At 44.4% G+C, this 26,390-nt stretch overlaps 1 protein-coding gene across 1 annotated transcript in view; it reads left to right on the forward strand.

Annotated features, from left to right (window-relative positions):
• LOC124787991 (putative polypeptide N-acetylgalactosaminyltransferase 9) overlaps nt 1-26,390 on the forward strand; it is a 498,384-nt gene that overhangs the window by 189,203 nt on the left and 282,791 nt on the right. The window contains exon 2 of the mRNA XM_047255023.1: nt 7,083-7,118. The gene's annotated coding sequence lies outside the window, so the exon portion shown is untranslated. The remainder of the gene's footprint in view (nt 1-7,082; nt 7,119-26,390) is intronic.

Below are 26,390 nucleotides of genomic sequence, written 5' to 3' on the forward strand. Positions count from 1 at the left end.
TTTTGCCATCCGCGCACCCAGGTTCGTCGTTGAGTACACCATCGCAGGCGCTCCTGTCTGTGATGTAGCCTCAAGGCTAACCGCAGCCATGGTCTCAGAGCTGATAGTCCATGCTGCTGCAAACGTCGTAGAACGGTTCGTACAGATGTTTGTTGCCTTTCAAACGTCCCCATCTGTTGACTCAGGGATCGAGACGTGGCTGCACGATCCGTTACAGCCATGCGGATAAGATGCCTGTCATCTGGACTGCTAGTGATACGAGGCTGTTGGGATCCAGCACGGCGTTCCGTATTACCCTCCTGAACCCACCGATTCCATATTCTGCTAACAGTCATTGGATATCGACCAACGCGATACGATAAACCGCAATCGCGATAGGCTACAATGCGACCTTTATCAAAGTCGGAAACGTGATGGTATGTATTTCTCCTCCTTATACGAGGCATTACAACAACGTTTCACCAGGCAACGCCGGCCAACTGCTGTTTGTGTATGAGAAATCGGTTGGAAACATTCCTCATGTTCGCACGTTGTAGGTGGCGCGGGTTTACGGAATGATTTATCATAGGGCCATATTTTTTCGAAGAGACAGGTGCTTTCGCTCCTGTTACCTGTACCGTCACTGATAAGCGCTTGGAGTGTCTTTTGCACAAACACGGCCTTCCAGTTCTCTAACAGCGTGGATGTGTGGATGCAACATGGCGCACCTCCACACATTGTAAATCCAGTTAAGCAGCTGCTGGAGCGCTATTTCGGAAATGCTGGTGTTATCAGCCGCCATTTCCCTACAGCCTGGCCGTCCCGAACACCTGATCTTAATCCGAGTGATTTGCGTGTAGATTTTCCGTTGCCCATATTCGACAATTATGTGTATTGAAATATGCTGGCAGATGGGAGTGGGCTTCGTCTGTCCATAGAATCTTCCACGGCCAGTCATTGTCCACTTCCATGCGAACAAAAAATTCTAAAGGGCAGGTCTCTCTTGCTGGCAGGTAAACAAGAAACATCTCGTGCGCATGGGTAATCTTGAGTGGGTAGCAAAGAAGAATGTTTCGTAGGATTTTACGCACCGTGCTCACGGGTATGTCCAATGTTCAGGCAATTATCCGTGCACTACACGTTTGAAAACTACCACTCGTGTCCCCATGCATTGCTGTGGACACCGCTTCCACTGACATCGAATCAATTCGTTTCCTTCCTCTACCAAGTTGCACACCAAAAGAACCCGTCTTTACGAATTTCCGAATCATTTTCTCCAGACCCATGGCAGTCATCCGACTAACGCCTTTTTTCAAACCCTACAGTATCTGGAACTTCTGCAGAGCGACTTGTGCACAGTCATCATTCTTGTAAAACAGCTTTACAAGCAGGGCACAATCCTGCATTGAAATAGTCATGGCGAACGTCGCAAACGCGAAAGGAGGAAAAGCCGTGTGGCGTCGTGTTTATACCAACTTCAATGGGTCGTACGCATGACAGGTGTTTTCATTTACGTATTCCGACACATACAGCGCCATCTATTGATCAATTTTCACACTATATTTTTTCTCTACCACACCTTCTCCGACAATATTCCGTTGCAATTTGACGTCATTCTGACCGGTGGTGTTATTTCTACAGCGTTTTGAAAGTTAATCTTTAATTATAATAACCCTGTATTTAATTTGTAATGTTTTGCACCATTCACATTCCACTCTTGGAAAAAGTACTGATAAGTTAATTTAAAAAAATTAAAAAATCTCAACGTGTACGAGAGTTTGCGAATATTTGCTAAAATCTAATTAGCGTCCATCTTGGTTATGGTTCACGGCAGTGACAAGCCTTGTTTGTATCAAACCACAACTCAAATCTGCACCTAGCGACTGATTCCAACGCTAACCAAAGGCATGAAACTTTATTTATCTGCAATAACGATATGCAGGGTGGTTAAAATGAAACTAGCCTGGAAAACATTTCATGCCCGTTAAGATAAGCAATTCAATTTACATAACCTACTCCCAAGGTGGATGATATACGCTGGGTTGTCTATCTTAAGGTGCATGAAATATTTTCCGGGCCAGCTTTACTTCTCCTACTATCTATAAAATTCCTGACAGGCTTCTTTCATTCCGTTAGCAAAGATTACAAGATGAGCAGTTCAGCCCCGTCCCCCTTGCAAGGAACCTGACCGTAATCCGAAGGTAGGTCTTGTATGACTTGGTTATAGCTTCAGTTGGCAGGTGCTTTCCTTTAGAGTATATCTGCGTGGATTCAAGCTACAACTTTTTCAAAAAAAAAAATGGTTCAAATGGTTCTAAGCACTATGGGACTTAACATCTGAGGTCATCCGTCCCCTAGAACTTAGAACTACTTAAACCTAACTAACCTAAGGACATCACACACATCCATGCCCGAGGCAGGATTCGAACTTGCGACCGTAGCAGTCCCGCGGTTCCGGACTGCGCACCTAGAACCACTAGACCACCGCGGCCGGCTACAACTTCTTCGATTTCTCTGAAATAGGGGTATCTTACCCCCACTGTAGGATTTGCGACTTAAGTCGTAAATGAATATGTTTGGGAAGTTTTAGAATTGTGCATATTTTTACTTCTTAACTCCCTTCCCACTTCCACCAACACAGTAGGTCTGGTAGCCGCGCATCAGTCTCACGGCATTCTATTCTATATAGTAATATGAGGTTGAAACTACTACAGGTGTTAGAAGAGCTTCCTGCCTTACACCAGGGGTATCTCGAGCCCCATAGTATTGTTTTAGGGGACGCAGGTTTAGTCATGACTTTGCTCTAGGTTTAGACATCCACTTATATCAGGGTTAAACGATAATTAATGCATCCACGCGCTGTATTCATTATGAAGTTGCAGTACTGTCACGCAGCGGCCTTCTACAGGTTTCGTGGAGTTTCTACTTGAGTCTCAGATAACCACGAACTATTGCTTTGTTCAGTTACGTAGTTGTTGTGAACGAAATGGAACCGCGTAAGTAGAGCTGGCCACTGCGTCTGCATCAATGTGCTGCCATCGCGTTCCTAACAGCACAAGGTGCAACTTCTGTTGAAATTCACCGACGAATAAAAGCAGTTTATGATAATAGCTGTGTGGATATAGGCGCTGCGCGAAGCTGGGTAAACAGATCAAAAGCTGAAAGACTTCAGACAATGGAATTGTGTTACCAGCAAAGAGTTGGGCGACCAATCTCGGCAACCAGTGACCTATCTATAACAATTATCTAACTCGTTATATAGAGACTCTAAGCTATAAACGACCACCTCATGAGAATTCGTGGACGGGGGGAGGGGGGAAGAGAATGCTTTGTTGCAGCTACACAACTCGCCCACACATTTCACGCACTAGCATGGAGGAGCATAGGAGACTAAAACTCACAACAGTGCTGCATCTGCAATGCATATTTGACGCTCTGCGATATTCACCTGTTCTCTAAAATGAATGGACGTTAATGAAGACGTCGTCAGCGGGTTGAAGAAACAGAAGGTGCAGTTCTTCCGTGTTAGCTTCACGAAACTTCTTTATCGTGTATCCAACAACCTGGCGACTGTGTTGAAAAATGGAGCTATTCACTAAAGTGAAAATTGTAAGTAAATTTTGACTGTTTCTCTTGCTGAAATCTTCGCATCAAGTCAGGCGTATCGTTCATAACTGAATTACTTATCATTCATACTTCGTATTATATTTAACACCAAGAAGGAAGTTAATCATCAGTGTTGACTTCTCTTAGAGATATTTATACCAGAAGGACCCAAGTATCTTCCGATGTTCCACCACTGCGTTCGTGCAACGTCGGAACAACAAACGGTAGTGCTATTTCAATGGAATTCAAGGGACGTCATTTTCACCATGCTCTTAATTTGCATGAGTGTCTTATTATTTTTTGAAACCAACATCTTGGTGCAAATGATGTCGTTCTTTGACTTTATTGATGCCGTGATTCTCCCAGAAGACATCGACTTCAACGCAAGTATAAAATGTTATTAGCAGAAGCCTCATGGAAATATTGATGCCTGAGATGTTTCGACGCAGCCATAAGTCATGAAATATTCACGGCCTATTTGCCGAAAACGGTATGCCCGTTAATCAATAACACGAGCATTGGCTGCAATAAACTTTATAGTTGAAGGTGATGTGCTCACAATTTCTCATTGTCAGTAACATTTCAAATATGATCAAATTTCATCGAAGTGTCTGATAATTTGCAATTTGAGATTCGTTCCGTTGTACAGTATACTGTTCAAGGAAAGGACGGCTACAGCGGGCGACCTAATGGACGATGCCGATTCATCAGAGAAATTTTAAATGCAGAGTATATAACAATACGCGTCAGAAACTTTATGGAGTTATTCTTGACGTTACGAAACGTTGATATCAACGTGGTTTTGAGAAGCTTTCGTTATGGGGAATGAAAGAAATTCCTCGTAGCCACACCTGATTGTGTAATTAACCTCAGAAGTGCTCGTTCACTCACCTTCTTGTTTGCAATTGGTCGTGGCATTTGGTTTGTGTCGTGTTGTTGTTATTTGCTCTACTTTAGAATAAGTTCTATAATAACACATCACAACGATGTAATCAGTCTCTGAAGTGACGGATATGCACTACATGTACGGCCTAGTAGATGGGAACGCGAACGCAGAACGTCAACTTTGTAGTGGGCGTTATACCGAGAAGCAGCTACCTTACACAAGAACGACTGTACGACTAAATCAGCGCTCCAAGAGACAAAGAGAGTTGCAGATATTGGGAGACCTTGCGGTGTACGAATGCATGAACCTGAAGAGCGGGATCTTTGTACTGTGTAAGAAACTCCATCAACTAGTGCAAGGAGAACTGCGAGAAGGGAAGGCGCCAATCACGTGGCGACTTGGAACATTCTGCATGAAAATCGTCTGTGCCCATATCACCTTCAATGGGTGCAAGGATTAAATGAGGCAGACTTTCAGCAAAGAATAACTTTCTGTCAACGCGTGTTATGGCAGTGCCCTTTGTTTCTGCGGTTCTTAGCATCTGATATTCCCTGATAAGTTCAAAATGGTTCAAATGGCTCTGAGCATTATGGGACTTAACTACTGTGGTCATCAGTCCCCTAGAACTTAGAACTACTTAAACCTAACCAACCTAAGGACATCACACACATCCATGCCCGAGGCAGGATTCGAACCTGCGGTCACTCGGTTCCAGACTAAAGCGCCTAGAACCGCTAGACCACCGCGGCCGGCCCCTGATAAGGCTGGCTTTCAAGTGAAGAGATCTTCAGTCATCATAACAATCAGATGTGGGTGTATATAAATCTCATGAAGTGTGACAAGACAGATATCAACTGAGTTCAGACTCAGTGTGTGGGGTGATATGATTCTTGACCATCTCATTGGCTCCTACCCCTACTTCTTTCCACAACATCATACTTGACAAACATATCTGAAGTTTGTAAGACCTGAGATGCTCTCATGATGCTCCACCTCACTTTGCACGGACAGTTACCGAACAGATGGACAGGTCAAGGGTGACCCACTGCATGGTCTGTCCGATAGCAAGGTTCGAGTCCAGTGGACTTTTTCCTTTGGGTACATTTAAAATCCTTGGTGTATTCAACTCCGATACACAGTGTCGATATTCTGAGGGATGATACCCGAAACGAATTTGACCAAATATGTCATACGTGAGGGGTGTACCGCACTGTAGAGGAAAGTATGGAATACAGGCCCAGGGTATGCATGGAAGTAGGAAGTGGTCATTTCAAGCAGTTCCTGTAAATTTGTTTGGTAAATGCATTATTTTTGAGCCATGAATAATAAAACCTTCCATATACATGTAACTGTATTTTTGAAATGTATCATGTGTCATTAATAGCCCTAACATTCATACCTCCTTAATGAAGGGTTTTTGGACACATTTTCACATGAACTTTTTGAATGTTTATTGAGGCTATTTTATATTTTTAACAACATGGTCACACGATCATTTCACAATGCCATAGCCGGTTTCGAGCAGAAAGAAGTCATCCTCAAACTAAAAGCATATAAAGTGTTGCTGGCAACCCAAAGGAAACAGCTTGTAGCATATGACATTAGTTTGAAGATGTTCTTTCCTGCTGTGAACTGAATATGGCATTGTGAAACGCTCCTATGGCTGTGTCGTGAAAAATTTAGTGAATAAAAGATTATACAGACCTGCCTAGCTCACTGTAGTACAGGAGGATGGAAAAAAATTATAAGGCAACTTACGTGTTTAATTTCCTTTCCGTTGTTCATCGTATCAGTCATTTCCTGTCTATTCCGCAGTGGTTTATTTGTTTATGTATATTTATTTATTTATTTGTTTATTTATTTATTTGAGTCATGAGTCTTCTGACTGGTTACATGCGGGCGAAATCCTTTCCAGCGCCAATCTCAACTCAGAGTATAACTAGCACCTTACGTCCTCAATTATCTGCTCGATGTGTTCCAATCTATGTCTTCCCTTACAGTTTTTACCCTCTACAGCTACCTCTAGTACGATGGACGTTATTCACTGATGTCTTAATACAGGTCATGTAATCCTGTCCCTTCTTCTTGTCAGTGTCCGGTTCTGCGGAGAACCTCCTCATTCCTTATCTTATCAGTCCACCTAACTTTCAACATTCTTTTGTAGCACTGCCCATCGTTCACTAACGTATAATGCTGTGCTCCAGACGCATGTTTTCAGAAATTTCTTCCTCACGTTATGACCAGTAGGGTTCTCTTGGACAGGAATGCTCTCTGTCTCTGTGCTGCTGTGCTTTATACGACCTCCTTGCTTCTTCCGGCATGGGTCATTTTGCTTCGTGATCTCCAGCTTTGAGCTTAAGTTTCTAGCTATTTTCATTTCTACTGCTTTTCATTACTTTTTTTCCGTCTTGTTTTCAATTCATATTCTATACTCATTAAACGGTTCGTTCCATTCAACAGATCCTCTAATTCATCTTCACTTTTACTAAGGATAGCAATACCATCAGCGTAACTTATCACTGATACCCCTTCACCCAGATTTTTAGTCCCACCCTTGAACCTTTCTTTTATTTCAGTCAAAATGTTAATGGTACTTTCTGTCCTGTTTCAGACTAAGCAGAAGGCGGCACCATCTCCATCGTACTCGGTAAGTTGAAAGTAACTGAACGACCTCTTCAGCGGGCGCGTGTCCGCATTCCAGTATTGAAGCGCTTTAGAAGTAAAATGAATGCCGAAGTAATTATAATATCAAAATATCTCAAGTAATTACAGAAGTTCTAACGTTATCATGTTCAGTCGTTTAAATTTTTCTGTTATTATTGTCCTTATTCTCCTTAAAGAAAGAAAAACAGGAAAGAAAAAAAATTCACTCGTGATTAGTTTTTAAAATAACAAAGAGTAAATTGCGTTTCCCGTGGAAAGAAGTCTTTTCTCGTGGAATTTAAAATAGATTTTGAATTATACTGGCAGATGCTAATGTTTGAAAATAAGCCTCAAAGGACCACGTTTCAAACTGAGAAACCGTCTTACGATTAGTGCCATGACTTACAAGCCAGTCGGCCTAGGTAATTACGAACGTAGGTGCACAGCTCAAAATTTGCTATACTTTTGTGACATTCCGGTCGTTCAAATTGTAATTAGTATCGATAATCATCTTACTTATAATATAAGCAAATTTAATTGTAGATGCCTTTAGAGAATGGACTGACTCTGATTGGTTGCGAAATACTTAACATTTCGTCAGATGTAATGAATGTCTTTATATCAGTAAATCGTATCAACTGAAACTTCAGATCTACATCAGATACTGAGCATCTGTGTGCAAAATTACTGAAAACACCATACATATTGACTAGAGAGCCTGGGTTTTGTAAAATGCAAACGAAATGGCGAGCTCATTCAGTACTATATATTTGCATGTGCTCTGTAATAAACTGAAACGTCCCCTTAGAAAAATTATAAATGACTGTCCTTAAACTGACACACAATATTTTTAGCGCAACGCAATCTGACTTTCAATAATCCCTACAAAAGAATGGCCCTGACTAACAATAGCCTACACCTTTCATGAATCACTTACCTCACAAAAATCTTCGTTACTCGAACTACTGCAATACAGCGAGCGCCACTACTGCCAGCTAAATAAAAGATTCTAACTACTGAAGGCACTAACTACTGATAATCATAGTCAGCTAATGAAAGATTTTGATAGAGAACAAACAATGTATTTACATTAATAATGTTCCAAAGTCATCATATATATATATATATATATATATATATATATATATATATATATACATATATATATATATATATATATATATATCAGTTCATGATATCAGTTCATCAGTTCATGATATCCAATATTACAAATTTACTATTTCTGATGGACACAATCCTGATCGTCCGCTCTCAAAATTCTGTCATTTCTCTCCCCACATCCACCACTGCTGGCGGGTCACCTCCAACTGCGCAATGCTGCGCGCGGTTCACACCCAACTGCCCAACACTACAATGGCGAATATTCCAACAATGCCAACCAGCTACAGACTGCACACAGCACAGCCAGTGATTTTCATACAGAGCGCTAGGTGTCCTTATCAACATAAAAACCTAAACAGCCTACTTACAAAACACTCAAATACCACTAGTTTTCCTCGGATTCGCCTCGATTCGTTTAAGTTGTTCGTAGTGTGCGCAGTTGTTTTTTAGTTTCACAATAACGCTTTTTGCGCTTCCACAAGACTGAGGGAGATGTTAATCACCGGCTTCCGTATTTACTACCATCTTCTGATCTTAGTAAAACTGTTTATAAGAGTTATTTGTTGAAATTTGAATCTGAAGCATTGTAAATGGGAACGATATACACTCCTGGAAATTGAAATAAGAACACCGTGAATTCATTGTCCCAGGAAGGGGAAACTTTATTGACACATTCCTGGGGTCAGATACATCACATGATTGCACTGACAGAACCACAGGCACATAGACACAGGCAACAGAGCATGCACAATGTCGGCACTAGTACAGTGTATATCCACCTTTCGCAGCAATGCAGGCTGCTATTCTCCCATGGAGACGATCATAGAGATGCTGGATGTAGTCCTGTGGAACGGCTTGCCATGCCATTTCCACCTGGCGCCTCAGTTGGACCTGCGTTCGTGCTGGACGTGCAGACCGCGTGAGACGACGCTTCATCCAGTCCCAAACATGCTCAATGGGGGACAGATCAGGAGATCTTGCTGGCCAGGGTAGTTGACTTACACCTTCTAGAGCACGTTGAGTGGCACGGGATACATGCGGACGTGCATTGTCCTGTTGGAACAGCAAGTTCCCTTGCCGGTCTAGGAATGGTAGAACGATGGGTTCGATGACGGTTTGGATGTAGCGTGCACTATTCAGTGTCCCCTCGACGATCACCAGTGGTGTACGGCCAGTGTAGGAGATCGCTCCCCACACCATGATGCCGGGTGTTGGCCCTGTGTGCCTCGGTCGTATGCAGTCCTGATTGTGGCGCTCACCTGCACGGCGCCAAACACGCATACGACCATCATTGACACCAAGGCAGAAGAGACTCTCATCGCTGAAGACGACACGTCTCCATTCGTCCCTCCATTCACGCCTGTCGCGACACCACTGGAGGCGGGCTGCACGATGTTGGGGCGTGAGCGGAAGACGGCCTAACGGTGTGCGGGATCGTAGCCCAGCTTCATGGAGACGGTTGCGAATGGTCCTCGCCGATACCCCAGGAGCAACGGTGTCCCTAATTTGCTGGGAAGTGGCGGTGCGGTCCCCTACGGCACTGCGTAGGATCCTACGGTCTTGGCGTGCATCCGTGCGTCGCTGCGGTCCGGTACCAGGTCGACGGGCACGTGCACCTTCCGCCGACCACTGGCGACAACGTCGATGTACTGTGGAGACCTCACGCCCCACGTGTTGAGGAATTTGGCGGTACGTCCACCCGGCCTCCCGCATGCCCACTATACGCCCTCGCTCAAAGTCCGTCAACTGCACATACGGTTCACGTCCACGCTGTCGCGGCATGCTACCAGTGTTAAAGACTGCGATGGAGCTCCGTATGCCACGGCAAACTGGCTGACACTGACGGCGGCGGTGCACAAATGCTGCGCAGCTAGCGCCATTCGACGGCCAACACCGCGGTTCCTGGTGTGTCCGCTGTGCCGTGCGTGTGATCATTGCTTGTACAGCCCTCTCGCAGTGTCCGGAGCAAGTATGGTGGGTCTGACACACCGGTGTCAATGTGTTCTTTTTTCCATTTCCAGGAGTGTAGTTAAAATTCATGTCCCTTTTACTATCCTTATTGCTCGCGCTTAGTGCAGCTACTGCACATATAATACATCTGCAAACGCTACCGATTTACATCCCAAGGAGCAACTGCGGTCTCTACGACAAGCTTTACTGACTGTCAAAAAAGTGAGCAGACATGCTCGGAGATTGTTTATCTTTCACTAACTGTGTTAACACTGTACGGAATACAAAAGTTATTAACTAAAGTAACTGACGGAACACTGCACCCGAAAAGAATCTACGTAAATCATCGCACACTTCTCTGCGCGCGCCCGCACACACACACACACACACACACTCACGCACTGACTCTGCGCGCGCAGGCGGCAGTTTCCAACATTTTTAAGCTAACGTCACAAGACCTGTATGTCACTAAAGAAAGGTGTCTGTTGAGTTGAAAAATGTAAAATCAGAACACACATTCTAAATTAGGCGATATGCCCACTGGGGACTCTACAGCCAACTCCTGCAGTCACAGTGTTGGAAGAATAAGGGTTAGCCGGCCGCTGTGGCCGAGCGCTTCTAGGCGCTTCAGTCTGAAACCGCGCGACCGGTACGGTCGTAGGTTCGAATTCTACCTCGGGCATGGATGTGTGTGATGTTCTTAGTTTAGTTAGGTTTAAGTAGTTTTAAGTTCTAGGGGACTGACGACCTCAGATGTTAAGTCCTATTGTGCTCAGAGCCATTTTGAATAAGGGTTAAAGCAGAAAAGAGTTGCATAGACTAGAAGGAAACTATGCCTTCAACAAAAACTCTGTTGAACGTGAAACTAATTCTACATTAAAAACAATATTGTTAGTCGGGCACTGATGCCATCGGTGTTTCCCTCTGCCCCAGCAGGCCATTTCATCTACTACGGGAAAGACAGTGTTTAGTCTCAGGATAACGTGATTTAGATCCTCTACATCCGTTCCCGCTCTAATTTTTAGTGTTCTTCTGTAGCACCCCATTTCGAAGTCATCTATTCTCTTCTTCTATGAACTGTTTATTGTTCACAAGTCACTTGCGTACGAACTTACACTCCAGAGAATATCTCTAGAAAAGGCTTCTCAGCACTTAAATATTTTCGGTAAGGACAGAAGCTGAAGTGATGAAATAAAATTTGCGCCAAGTTTGTGTTACGGAGGGATTTCGACTAGGGTGCTCCGTGAAGCTGTGTTAACTACAATGCCAGGTTAGTGTAGTGGATAGCACATCAGCCTAGTAAGCAGCAGACCCAGGTTTAGTTCCCGGCCTTGGCACAAATTTTAATTAATTATTTCAGTTTCTATCCTTATTGAAGACACAGTTGAGATTGAATGTGTCTCCAGAAAATGTAATCAGATGGTTCAAATGGCTCAGAGCACTATGGGACTTAACATCTGAGGTCATCAGTCCCCTAGAACTTAGAACTACAAACCTAACGAACCTAGGGACATCACACACATCGATACCCGAGGCAGGATTCGAACCTGCGACCGTAACGGTCGCGCGGTTCCAGACTGAAGCACCTAGAACCGCTCGGCCAAATCGGCCGGCAAAATGTAATCAGACCAGCTTCAATATTTATTCGATGTTAATAAATTTATAAGTTTCAGATATGCTTTTCTTGCTACTGCCACTCTGCGTTTCATATCCTCTCTACTATCGGCTTCATCACGATTACATTTCATTACTCTGTTTATACTTGTAACGATATTCACCATATTACCTCTTTTCAAGATTATATCTATTAGCTTCAGTTGATCTTGCGAGTCCCATAAATTCTGAGAGAATTTCAATGTCAACTGCCGTCCTTAAATTTTTAATTTCTTCTACCCGAATGTAATTCATTTTCCACATTTCGCCGTCTTTTCATTTACTGCTTGCTCTGCGACAAGACTTCACTATTGTGTTCTGATCTCCTGCCTCCCTTTCATTTCCCTCGCCTGTTACAACTGCAGTACCTGCTGTACAAGTAGCAGTGGGTAGTTCACTGTGAGCCTGGAGAACAGGCGCTCAGTGAAGGTGTAATAGGCAGACACCTGTTGCCGTGACGGATGCTCGGCGAGGCGCGCCAGAAGAGGGGGCGTGTCAGATGGGTCGGCCACGCCCCCTGCTGATGGAAACGGCCGGAGAACAGGGCACGATCGACGACCACCACCTGACAAGGCTTCCGCGCGTTAATCCGCACCTGCGGGGCGGGTAATGATACGGTGAGGTTGGGAGCACTTGCTGGAGCTGCAGCTGCGCGAAGAGACCTCCCAACGACATCCGGAGCGTGACTAAGCGCTTAGGGCAACGGCGCGTCACAAATCTCCTGGTCGGAGGTTAAGAAGTGCGGAAATGCTGTTGGGAGCAGTCATAGACGTAACGTCGTATCAGCGTGCGACGTTGGCCTTGTTTCTGTCGTAAATTAACAAAAGTATGTCGACAGCACTGAAATGTCTCAATATTACTCTGGCTCACGATAAACACTTTGCAGCGTATGCATCAGCTATGAAATATGAAAGAAATATGTTCACCACTTAGTACCAACTCAAAAATTTTTGTTGTTATCATCGATCAACATGTTTAGAAAATCAGTGGAGAAATGTGAGATATGGGATATGGAGCTGAACTAAAAAATTGCTGGGCACGAAAGGATATGATTTAAAACTCTCACGTGAGTACTTCTGCGTCACGCTGGCAGCGATTGGAACTGATTATCAAGGCACGCGGTTACACTCAATATTACGGAATGAGATAATCTCCAATATTACAAAGAATCAACTGTACAAGATTTTTTTGGAAACCACTGTGTCATGTGGGGCAAAAGTGAAGACAGTGACTAAGAAGCTGAAACAAAGACACCACGCAGTGGAATTTATATATTGAGAAAGGCGTTACGAAACTACAGTAAGAGGCTGAGCAAATAATGGAGAAACCAAGCGAATGGTAGAAACAGATTAAATACAGGTGCAGGGTATAGAAAGGAAAGACGCAGAATTCTGTGGCGTTGTGTTACGTGTGCATGGTTAATAGATTACCACAGAAATGTGGCCCTGGAGGCCTCAGGGAAAACCCACACATTATTACATAGAAAATATAGGTAAACTGTAATTACTTGATAGTTCACATTTCCAGTCACCGCCGGGTCGTCCTAAATCGTAGAAAACACCAAGTGGAAACTTCAGATCGTCCAGGGTCAAGGAAATCTGTCAGTAATCGTAGAAGAGTAATCAAAAACGTAGTAAAGTTGAAATCTGTAAACAGCCATTTCCCGAAAGTTCGGTTCAGGCAGATAGACCCTTCAGCACAGCGCGATTCAAAGCATGTTGCAGAGACCTGTCCCGCAGGCGTCTCTTACCACTTGTAAGAAGTCTTTGATAGTGGACATACATCCCTGTGGGGTGATAGATATTGAAAAGGTTGTATATATAAGGGTAACAGATTATGTCAGTTCAAAAGATCTGCTAAGTGCTTTAACAACCGAAAATTTTATAATATCTTTTTCTCTGTCAGACACCGGACGGATTAAACAAAAGGTTGGGAAGATTAGAAGTCGTCTTTGATTTAACTAAGGTGTTTGATTATGTTAATCACATTGTGCAGGAGTTAGACCATTATGGAAGTAGACGAGTAACCCATAATTGGTTCCTCCCATATGTTAAGAACGGACAGCAAAAAGGCATTCTCCACATTAATGAGAGTGGCCGTGGGGAGGAGAGGGGGGGGCGGCGAGATGTCTCAGGGGTCAGTGCTCAGACCGCTGATGATATGACAGATGATGGGGAGAAAGGAGAGGAAAGGGAAAGAACTATTGATATCAGCTGCATCGGGACTTGATGCGGAATCAGCGGCGACTAGTGAAAATTTATGCCAGACTAGGACTCGAACCCAGGATCTCCGGCTTACTAGGCAGTTGAGTTAACTACTGCACCATCCAGACACAGTGTTTATCACAATTTCGCGGACTCTAGTTTCCCGGACGGATCACATGCAATCTTGCACCACCTATCTGCAGTCCCCATCCATGTACTCCATGCCCGCTAATTTTACAGTAATGGCCATTAAAATTGCTACACCACGTAGATGACGTGCTACAGACGCGAAATTTAACCGACAGGAAGAAGATGCTGTGATATGCAAATGATTAGCTTTTCAGAGCATTCACACATGGTTGGCGCCGGTGGTGACACCTACAACGTGTTCACACGAGGAAAGTTTCCAACCGATTTCTCATACACAAACAACAGTTGACCGGCGTTGCCTGGTGAAACGTTGTTGTGATGCCTCGTGTAAGGAGGAGAAATGCGTACCATCACGTTTCCCACTTTGATAAAGGTCGGATTGTAGCCTATCGCGATTGCGGTTTATCGTATCGCGACATTGCTGCTCGCGTTGGTCGAGATCCAATGACTGTTAGCAGAATATGGAATCGGTGGGTTCAAGAGGGTAATACGGAACGCCGTGCTGGATCCCAACAGCCTCGTATCACTAGCAGTCGAGATGACAGGCATCTTGTACGCATGGCTATAACGGATCGTGCAGCAACGTCTCGATCCCTGAGTCAACAGATGGGGACGTTTTCAAGACAACAACCATCTGCACGAACAGTTCGACGACGTTTGCAGCAACATGCACTATCAGCTCGGAGACGATGACTGCGGTTACCTTTGACGCTGCATCACAGACAGGAGCGCCTGCAATGGTGTACTCAACGACGAACCTGGGTGCACGAATGGCAAAACGTCATTTTTTCGGATGAATCCAGGTTCTGTTTACAGCATTATGATGGTCGCATCCGCGTTTGGCGACGTCGCGGTGAACGCACATTGGAAGTGTGTATTCGTCATCGCCATACTGGCGTATCACTCGGCGTGATGGTATGGGGTGCCATTGGTTACACGTCTCGGTCACCTCTTGTTCGCATTGACGGCTCTTTGAACAGTGGACGTTACATTTCAGATGTGTTACGACCCGTGGCTCAACTCTTCTTTCGATCCCTGCGAAACCCTACATTCCAGCAGGATAATGCACGACCGCATGTTGCAGGTCCTGTACGGGCCTTTCTGGATACAGAAAATGTTCCACTGCTGCCCTGGCAGCACATTCTCCAGATCACTCACCAATTGAAAACGTCTGGTCAATGGTGGCCGAGTAACCGGCTCGTCACAATACGCCAGTCACTACTCTTGATGAACTGTGGTATCGTATTGAAGCTGCATGGGCAGCTGTACCTGTACACGCCATCCAAGCTCTGTTTGACTCAATCCCCAGGCGTATCAAGGCCGTTATTACGGCCAGAGGTGGTTGTTATGGGTACTGATTTATCAGGATGTATGCACCCAAATAGCGTGAAAATGTAATCACATGTCAGTTCTAGTATAATATATTTGTCCAATGAATACCCGTTTATTATCTGCATTTCTTCTTGGTGTAGCAATTGTAATGGCCAGTAGTGTAGATTCCCGTTGGAGGTCGAAAAAAATGTATATCCGCACTGAAGAGTGTGAATTCACTGCCGATCGAGACAAATCAGTTGCATGAATGAGTAGTGTCTGTTTTTTCGGTCATGCCATAAAAAAGTATTTTGAAGCATGTGTAGAAATAATAAAACAAACCAAAGCTCAAAAACGAAAATAATAAAGTATATTTATATGATAAAACGCTGATGTCTGCCATTGGCAAACTGTGAAAATGCTCAGGCGTCTGTTCAGGAGTTTCTCTGCCGGGTTTTGTTGTATCGATCATAATTGAGATTTTAATGGAGGTGTGTGTGTGTGTGTGTGTGTGTGTGTGTGTGTGTGTGTGAGAGGGAGAGAGAGAGAGAGAGAGAGAGAGAGAGAGAGAGAGATTAATGGTTTAGCCACGCATTCACACGCAGTGCTCAGTGTAGCAGATACCAGTCCCTGTCCGTCCCCACATACAGGCGATTGCACGGAGCGTACTAGCATATAATGGAACTTGTCGCTGGCAGAGGCGGATGCCTCGCTAGAAACTGGCGGAACGGAAACGCGTGTCGCAAGACCACAGCCGTGGCAGCCTGCCGGCCGGCTCGACACCCGCAGCTGGCGGTCGCGGGTTCGACGCGCTTTCCTGCCTGCGCGTTTCTCGCGTCACAGGCGGATTACGGCGCGCGAGGTTAGTGGAGCGGAAAAGCGGACCGCGTTGGCTGCAGTCAGCGTTTGATACGGTCTCCGTCCACAAACTGCAGCTGTCCGCGTCAGCTGTCGCCGGCCATCCTGTGTGTACCTTCGCGATCAGTGGGGATGGAAGCACCGTAGTGGGCGTATTTCTTACAACCACATTTGGCGCATTACGAACTAAAAGTCTCATTGGAAAGCTATATGTTTGCTGTACACCTCACCATAACACTTTGTCAATCATATCTGAACTTAAGGGAAAAAATCGCAACACCAAGAAGAAGGTGTGCCGCAAAACGAAAGTTGGTAGGCAAGCTTCTACATCTGAAAGATGATATCCGTTCAATTTTCGCGATAGTCGCATTAGAGGATGCAAACGATGTTTGCTATAAATACACGCTGTAACCGTCGTTAGTTAATATTAGTCAATAATGCCTTTAAGGCGACTAAGACGCCATTATTAGCTCAAATGGCTCCGAGCACTATGGGACTTAACTGCTGAGGTCGTCAGTCCCCTAGAACTTAGAACTACTTAAACCTAACTAACCTAAGGACATCACACAACACCCAATCATCACGAGGCAGAGAAAATCCCTGACCCCGCCGGGAATCGAACCCGGGTAGACGGGCGTGGGAAGCGAGAACGCTACCGTACGACCACGAGCTGCGGACAAGACGCCATTATTAACAATTTACTGAGTTTGAACGAGATCATGTAATAGGGCTACGAGAAGCTGGATTCTGCGATATTCTAGAGAGACTTGGCAGGAATGTAGCCACTGTACAAGATTGTTGGCAGTGGTGGTCACGAGAAGACGGGGCTCCGGATGGAAAGGTGGCGCAACCGAGAGGGAAGACCATCGTGCTCGGCTTATGGCACTGGCGCATCATTCTATATTCGCAGCAGCAATTTGAGCGGCAGTTGGTACCACAAGGATGCAATGAACTGTTAAAAATCGCTTACTACAAGAAAAGCCCATAGGCGCCCTGTAGCATGCATTCCACTGTCTCCAAACCACGACCATCTGCAACATCAATTGATTCAAGCTAGAGCTTATCGGAGGGCAAACCACGGCCATCTGCAACATCAATTGACTCAAGCTAGAGCTTATCGGAGGGCAAGGTTAAGGTCTGTTGTGTTTTCTGATGGAAGCTGGGTCTGCCGTGGTGCCTGTGGTTTTTGGTGTTGTAATTTTTTCCGTCAGTGTATTATTCCTTAGGTCAACATCCTTTTTTCTAAAATCTTGTCGATGGCTGCACATTCAGAGGCCGTGAATAGCTACAATTGAAAGAAAATCCGCCCGCGCTCACTATTTTTAACAAATTAACCTGGTTTCGACATTGCTACGAATGTCTTCCTCAGAATTTAAACCAGAATGGTCTATATTCTATAACATGGTCACAGAATTATGACTATAAATGTATGATAGAGTATAAGCACGGAAAGACTGGTAGTACTTATGTCATTTATAAAAAAATAAATATGCCAAAAGGGCATTAGACAAAGAGATATTTAAGATAAAGAAAACTGTGATGGCGAGCCACTAAGGGCTGCTCGTTACTTGCGTGGTGCAGGTTGCGAAACGGACTGAGGTGCCATGTTCACCTGCCCGCATTTGTTAACGCGGGCACCTCAATCCATTTCGCAACCTGCACCATGCAATTAACGAGCAGTCGTTAGTGGCTCGCTATCACAGTTTTCATTATCTTAAATATCTCTGTGACTAATGCCCTTTTGGAATATTTATTATTTTATAAATGACATACAAGTACTGCCAGTCTTTCCGTACTTACACTCTATCATACATTTTTTGTCATAATTCTGTGACCATGTTATAGAATAAAGACCATTCTTTGTTTTAAATTCTGAGGAAGACACTCCTAGAAGTGTCGAAACCAGGTTAATTTGTTAAAAATAGTGACCGAGGCTGATTTTCTTTCAATTGTATCCTTTTTTCTCATCTCATACTAATCGTATAGGGATGAATGACGTATCGTTACAAATGTTGTTTAACCAACTTCTGACATTGCATATCGATTTTGAGATAAAACTTACTATTTGTGGAAAATTTTAACATAAAGGAGACATTTAACTACCATAGGCAAAAAGGGCATCACGGATGCCCAGTTTAATACCTATATTTTTAAGAAGCTAACATTAATGACGCATAAGAGAATCTCTATTCATATTTTCTTACTAAAAATACCATTTTATTTATTTTAAAGTGCTTATTAACTGGATAATTTGTATGCAGCTTTGCCAAAGCTAATAATAACCTCGACCACTCCAGAAGCCCATTCTCTCTGCCCGCGCTAAAAGTTGACTTTTCGAAACGACAAAAATATTTGACACTGTCTTCTTGACTTGTGATTTACCTATTGCTACTACGACATAACGTGCATACTGTGACTGAAAATATTTGTCGAGTTGAGCTTATGCGGACCTAGTGACAATCCCCATCTCTGCCTGCAGTAGAAACCACGACAAACATTACGAATGCAAAACACATTTTTGGATGCATGGGCATGTATGTACAAGGACATATCATAAATTAATGATTATTATTTCACGTCGTTCGGTTCATTGTTGAAGATGTTTTCTCTTCATTCCCACAACTACCTGTATCCCAACGTCTACTCTTATTCCAAACTATTATTAAAAACTATAAAAGTGCGATAGTTTCGCACGGGTCACCTGACCATTAACTATTCAGTGGTACGATGACGAAAGTTTCGTCCATGTATCGCAGCTAATAGCACGAGTAGAACTTAATGAGGAGTGCTTCAAAGATTGCATGTACACGAGGAAGTTGGCTACTGCCTGAATGAAGAAGGGACTGTATTGCAATTTCGCGCGTTTGCTCATAAAATTTAATGCACCACATGAAATAAACCGGCAAATCTAACAGCACCTGATCGCAGATAAACAGATGTTTTTATTGGTGTGTTGGTGAAGAGTATTGGTGTGAAAGCTGACTATTATATCTCTGTCCTGTACCGAACCGAGATTTTCGGCGACTGATAGAACGCAAAAGAGCTGGTGTTTTGCCATTTAGCCAAGACTTTTGACGTTTTAATCTATCGATATATTCGTGCAACAGCTGCGGTGTTTAAATGGAACGGTACACTGTTTTGGCGTCAACCGAGAGCCGTTGAAAAGAGTAGTAGAGCGATATAGCAATTTCTATGGCTTAAACGGTTCGACCGATCCGTGGAAGCGCTGATATTTTTCTGCGTAAGGGCTGCCAACAATTCCAGCAAATTCCCAGTAGTGTACGATAGGAACTTGTCACGCTATAGAATTCTGCGCTCTTTGAGCAGTGAGATACAAATTCGTGTGCGTCCATAAACGTAACAACTGGCATTAGGGAGCTGATGCGTCTCTGCTTAACTGCTGTAACCTACATCCGTTTCAATCTGTTTACTATAATCAAGCGTTGGCCTCCTTTTACCACAATTCTTATTCGCTCATTTTCCTCTATTACCGAAATAACCACCCCTTAATGCCCCAGGATAATAGTTATCACCATATCCCTTCTTTTAGTATCAAATACATTTTTTTCTCATTTCGACCAAGTATGTCTTCATTAGTTGCTTGACCTACTCGTTCAATCTTCAGCATTCTTTGATAACAACACATTTCAAATGCTTTTAATCTACGCAGTTCTCTGTCCATGTTTCACGTGCATGCTGTTCTTTGCATAATTTTGTCGCATTGAATCCCCATTCATTCCTCTCCTTCGGTCCACATTCTCTTATTACTTTTTTCTTTTCTTGCTTTTCCTACTGTAGAATATGAGTCACGTTCAGAAATAAATTCTTGTATCTCTTAACGCGCTGGTTAATTTCTTTTCTTTCATACTACATGCCTTTCGGTCTCTTCCTCTCCTTCAGAACTATTTGGCATATATACTTCTACTATAGTGGTGTCTCTTAATTTCGTGTCTGTCTTGACTTTTATAATGCATTCACTATGTAGCTCAGAGTATAGCTCAGAGTACTTACCCACAGTCCTATTTTCTTATTCGTTATTAGACCTTCTAGTGCATTACTCCTATTTTATTCTGTGTCGATAAAACTGTACTGTTATCACCAGAAATCCTCTTCTTCCTGCCACCACCTTTCAATAATTCCCACTGTATTTAACTTCATTCTATCTGCACCTCTTTTCAAGTTCCACCCTCTAACATGTCACGTGAGAACATTCAATACATTTGGAAACTCGTAGAATGCCCAGTTTGTTTTGTCTCATGATAAATCCACTTAGGTACTTTTGGCCCGGAGATCCGAATGAGAGACAGTTTCATCTCTAGAATATTTTACCCAGGAGAATAGTATCATCATTCAACCTTACACTAAAGATGCATGTCCGCTGTAAATGTAATGGCAGTAGTTTCTCCTTGGATTCAACAATTACGCAATACATCTAGCTTACGCATGTTAGCTAAAGTTGTTAAGTCCATATCCGTCAATCATGCAGACTGTTGTGCCTGCACCAAGTGAGGTGTCGCAGTAGTAAGACACAGGAGTCGTATTCTTGAGGATGACGTTTCAGACCCTCGTCCAGCCCTGTGGAAATAGGTTTTACATGATTTCTGTAAGTTTCTTAAGGCAAGTATGAGGATGCTTCCTTTGAAAGGGCAAGGCCAACTTCCTTCCGCATCCTTCGAGCATTCGAGCTTGTGCTCGTCACTAATGACGTCGTGTCGACGGGGCATTAAACCTTTATTTCCTTTCTTGTCCCCTACAACTATCGAAAAGGCTGTTCAAATGGTTCAAATGGCTCTAAGCACTATGGGACTTTACATCTGTGGTCATCAGTCCCCTAGAACTTAGAACTACTTAAACCTAACGAACCTAGAGACATCACACACATCCATGCCCGAGGCAGGATTCGAACCTGTGACCGTAGCGGTCACGCGGTTCCAAACTGAAGCGCCTAGAACCGCACGGCCACACCGGCCGGCGAAAAGGCTGTTCCTGCTCTTCAGGAACTATATGTTAGTCTGCCCTCTCCACTGAAAACACCCTGGTATATCCGTGTGTTGAGATGCGCACGCCAGCCCACCGCGGCAAGTTTTATGGTTAGTGAGAGGGATACCGCAGGCTGGTACAGAAAATATTTTACTTTTTGCGTAGCACGGCAAAAATTGAATTTTGTGGAGTTTCGTGGGATTTGCAGCCAGAAGGTCACCTGAGAACATTCAATAGATGTGGGATCTCTTACAGCGTTCCACGAGGTTGACAAAATAAAAAAAACTGGAAGTTACATATGGTTGTCTTAAAAAGACACTGTACTCTGGTAACGAAATTTTATGCGGTCCAATCGACCCACGTCTTCTCTACAGAAACTGTAAACTTCATAAATCATTTTTTGTACCCTGGGATGTATGCTTAAATCGTAATTCCAGAATGATCTGAAAAAAAGCAGCTCTGGTCGGTAAATATTGATGTCTGAAATGCGTTTCTGCTGTGAAATGTTGAAACTGCTTTACTTATCTTGAAACAACGTAACGCATTGTGTCACTGCTGCTGCGGTGTCGCTGCGCAACGCAGTTGCGTGGGATGAGGCAAAGCCGGCACGACAGTTTTGTGTCGCGCAGTAAAGTGTGCTGACAGCGCATATGCGGGCGCCACGCCGTGGCAGAGAAAGTGTGGCGGCCTGCGCTCTCGTTTCTCGGACGCCTGCTAGCTGGGCAACACGGCACTGTGCGTGGTGTCCAAGCGGTACTGTTGTCAGTCACCTTGTGTTCTAGTAGAATCTAAGTTAAATAATATTTAAAATCTGATACTTTAAGAGAAACTAATTTACGTCTCCGGTCGAGTAGTATATGTTTGCTCCACCAGAGAAGCAGCACAGGTAATTTAAAGTTATGCCATCGAATATACTTTTGCTCGCCGACGTGGATATCATAGTGGCAGCCAAAGAAACTTGTACACCTGCCTAATATTGTGTAGGGCTCGCACTAGCACACAAGTGCCGGAAAACGACATAGCATGGACTCGAATTCTGTCGGAAGTAGTGATGGAGGGAAATGACACCATGAATCCCGCAGGGCTGTCCATAAATCCGTAAGAGTACGAGGGAGCGAAGATCTCTGCTGAAAAGCACGTTGCAAGGCATCCGAGACATGCTCAATAATGTTCATATCTGGGGAGTTTGGTGGCCAGCGGAAGTGTTTAAGCTTGTGGATGTGTAGGGTGTCGCATTGCCTTGATGCAATTGCCCAAGTCTGTCAGAATGGGCCGACCGGAGTGGCCGAGCGGTTCTAGGCGCTACAGTCTGGAATCGCGCGATCGCTATGGTCACAGGTTTGAATCCTGCCTCGGGCATGGATGTGTGTGATGTTCTTAGGTTAGTTAGGTTTAAGTAGTTCTAAGTTCTAGGGGACTGATGACCACAGAAGCCAAGTTCCATAGTGCTCGGAGCCATCTGAACCATTTTTTGTCGGAATGGAAATGGACAATGGACATGAAAGGATGCAGGTGATCAGACAGGATGCTTACGCACGTGTCATCTGTCAGAGTCGGATTTAGACGTATCAGGGATCCCTTAACACTGCAACTGCACACGTCCCGCACCATTACAGAGCCTCCACCAGCTTGAACAATCCCCTGTTGACATGCAAGGTCCATGGATTCATGAGGTTGTCTCCATACCCATACACGTCCATCCGCTCGATACTGTTTGAAACGAGACTCGTCCGACTAGGCAACATTTCCCAGTCATCAACAGTCCAATGTCGGGGTTGACGGACCAGGTGAGGCGTAAAGCTTTGTGTCGTTTGGTCATCAAGGGTAAACGAGTGGACCTTCGGCTCCGAAAGCTCATATCGATGATGTTTCGTTGAATAGTACGCACGCTGTCACTTATTCATGGCCCAGCATTGAAATCTGCAGGAATGTGCGGAAGGGTTGCACTTATGTCACGTTGAACTGTTCTCTTCGATCGTCGTTGGTGCCATTCTTACAGCATCTGTTTCCTGCTCCAGCGATGTCGGAGATTTGAACTTTTACCGGATTCCTGAAATTCACGGCACACTCGTGAAAAGGTCGTACACGAAAATCCCCACTTCGTCGCTACGTCGGACATGTTGTGTCCCATCGCTCGTGCAACGACTGTAACACCACATCTTGATAACCTGCCATTGTAGCAGTCTTACCGACTAACAACTGCGCCAGACACTTGTCTTATATAGACGTTGCCGAGAGGAGCGCCGTATTCTGCCTGTTTACGTATCCCTGTATTTGAATACACGTGCCTATACTTGTTTCTTCGGCGGTTTCGACCATTATTGCAAGTGGCCTTCCTCAGGGTTTGTACTGAGCTGACTGCTGAATGGGAGGGAGCCGGCATCAAGCCAGTATTTCTCAGCAATATCAAAATAAACGATGATCTAGGCTCAACGAATGTGCGGTCGACAAGTTAAACACCGCAGGAGTCTACGAAATCGGTTGCGAATGTGGACTGGTGTAAGTAGGCGAGACGGGGCGGCTGATCACTACACGAATTGCAGAGCACGAGATACATATCCGTCTGGGACAACCCACCAGCCTAGCTGTGGCGAAAAGCAGGGAGGAGTACGATAAAGAGATAATATTCAGTGAAGACCGCGTACTAGCGAAACATTCATTTACACTGACGAGGAAGATCAGAGGGGCGATAGAAGTAGTCAGCCGATCCGCAAGCATGAATAGAGAGGACGGGTATAGGCTTCCGGCGTCCTGGCTGCCAGTATAGTCTGTCGGTAAACTGAAGAGCGAGCGAGCGAGTCCCCACTCTGCCTACCCTGCTACGTCACAGGGCGCTTCTACAGGCTGTTCCACAACGTAGTACCGGCCCTGCCGCGGCGCGCGTTTTAAATCTGTGGCGACGCTGTGTTCAGATACGTCCCGTCCGCGTTTATTTTTAGACCAATGCGTTAAGAGTATAAGGAAAACAAAAGAGGATAGCTTCTTCGAAACAAAACATTATAGAGTAAATAATATTAACATAAGAACGGAAATCAGGATTCTACTACAAACATAGAACCGAATGCCTATTCATGTGAATGTATGTTCCTCTATTCGTAAGACGAACCAGATTTAGTGCAATCAGTCTGAAGAATGTAAGGCTTGCTCTTACTTTGTATTTCTACTAAAAGGTGGAAGTTTTCTTTGAAAGGCTGCATTAAAACTTAACAATTCTTGCAACACGAAGAGTGTTCAAAAAGTAACCAGATAATTATAATTACGTGTGCTGTATTAGTTCGATTCGCACTGCTTTTTTTGTCATTGTCTTCGTAAACATGTCTGAAAATATTTCCAGGTAAATCCCATTTCACTCAATGTCTTGTGTAAAATATCTTTCTGCAACGAAAATGTGTTTTTTGTTTCACGCCAGTGAGTAATTTCCGTAATGTGGGCATTATTTTTTTGGTTTATGTAAAAGTCCTCCATCATTTGTCGAATGACCGATTTTGTGAAACTGTCAATAACGATGGGTTTCCTCCCTAAATTATTAGTTTACCTTCGCGGCGATTCCAGTAAACCATGCGCCTTGTTTTCGCGTTCCTTCCTTATGCGTCCTATTTTGGCGAGGCTGACGTTTACATAAACTGCAGCCCTTTGATTGGGACTGGTAATATTAGCCAACAGTTCTTTTTGTGTAGCCTCTTTAACACAAGATGTAATAACGTTAGAGACGATCGAAGGCTCGTTCTGCGCATATATCTTCTTCGTATTCTGCACAGTTTCTTGCAATGCAGGGCGATTACCCATCACTTCCGGATACTGAAGTATATCAGTGAGTACACAAAGTCAACTGACTGAGATTGGCAACTAAGATCCCACGAACAGAAACGACGTATATCACTGCACGCGGAACTACACCGCAAGATAGGTAACGGGCAACTGATTTTGGGTTGCCCTGTAGGCCGGTGGCAGGGTTCTTCCGGGAAAGACCACTTCCCCCACCAAAAGCGCTGCTCGCTCTTGAGTTTACAGACAGACTATAATGATAACGCCACGGGAGGACAGCGCGCAAAGCAACTCACACAGGCGTGCGGGAGACCGCGGTGGTCCTACGTACACGGACACGAACGCCGCAGCCCGCAAAAAAAATGGCTCTGAGCACTATGGGACTCAACTGCTGTGGTTATCAGTCCCCTAGAACTTAGAACTACTTAAACCTAACTGACCTAAGGACATCACACACATCCATGCCCGAGGCAGGATTCGAACCTGCGACCGTAGCAGTCGCACGGTTCCGGACTGCGCGCCTAGAACCGCGAGACCACCGCGGCCGGCCCGCAGCCCGCATCTGGCAGCATATAAACAGCGCTGCCTCACAGCTACCGCCCGCTTTTAATTCACTTGTTTCAACTGATGACAAGAAATAATGTAAACAGCAATCAAGCACGGCTTTATCCATCAATCACAAGGAATAACCCACTTCTCCTCCTATGCTCAAGTACCCTATCAAATTACGTAAACGGCTTCTTCCGCTCCTTCGTCACGGACCCATTCGAGAACCTTATGTCAGTATCCTTACCATTGTAAAATCTGCCATTGGTGCAAATCAGCTCCTCGATTGTATGGACATTGTCGTCTTTGGTCGATGTCTATAGCCTTCCTTCTCGAACAGCATCACTCATGTCTGTCTAGCGTTGGTCACCGGTTCGCTATGACTGGACATGACATTGCATTTCGTCCGCATTCCGACAAAATTTCACGGTGGATCTTTTCGCAGAGAATCGTACTGTCCTTGGGACTTCAACCTTGGAGTACGTTTCCAGTTGCTGCGCCATTTCACTCCCTCATTGCGATGCATCTATTAACTGTACTGCAGCAGAACTCTGCAGTAAACTCAGAACCTATACTTTCATTTAACAATGTGCTATTCTTATTGCACAATGGTCTTTGGGATAACGTGTACCCTACTTTCTGAAATCCCTTTGTAACATGGGTTTGAATGGATGTGCAGACAGTATGCATAAAGAAATTAATTCGTTCTGTTACCTTTTCCTAAATGGATCATATAC

This window comes from Schistocerca piceifrons, chromosome 3 (assembly GCF_021461385.2).
Source record: "Schistocerca piceifrons isolate TAMUIC-IGC-003096 chromosome 3, iqSchPice1.1, whole genome shotgun sequence".
NCBI classification, from domain to species: Eukaryota; Metazoa; Arthropoda; class Insecta; order Orthoptera; family Acrididae; genus Schistocerca; species Schistocerca piceifrons.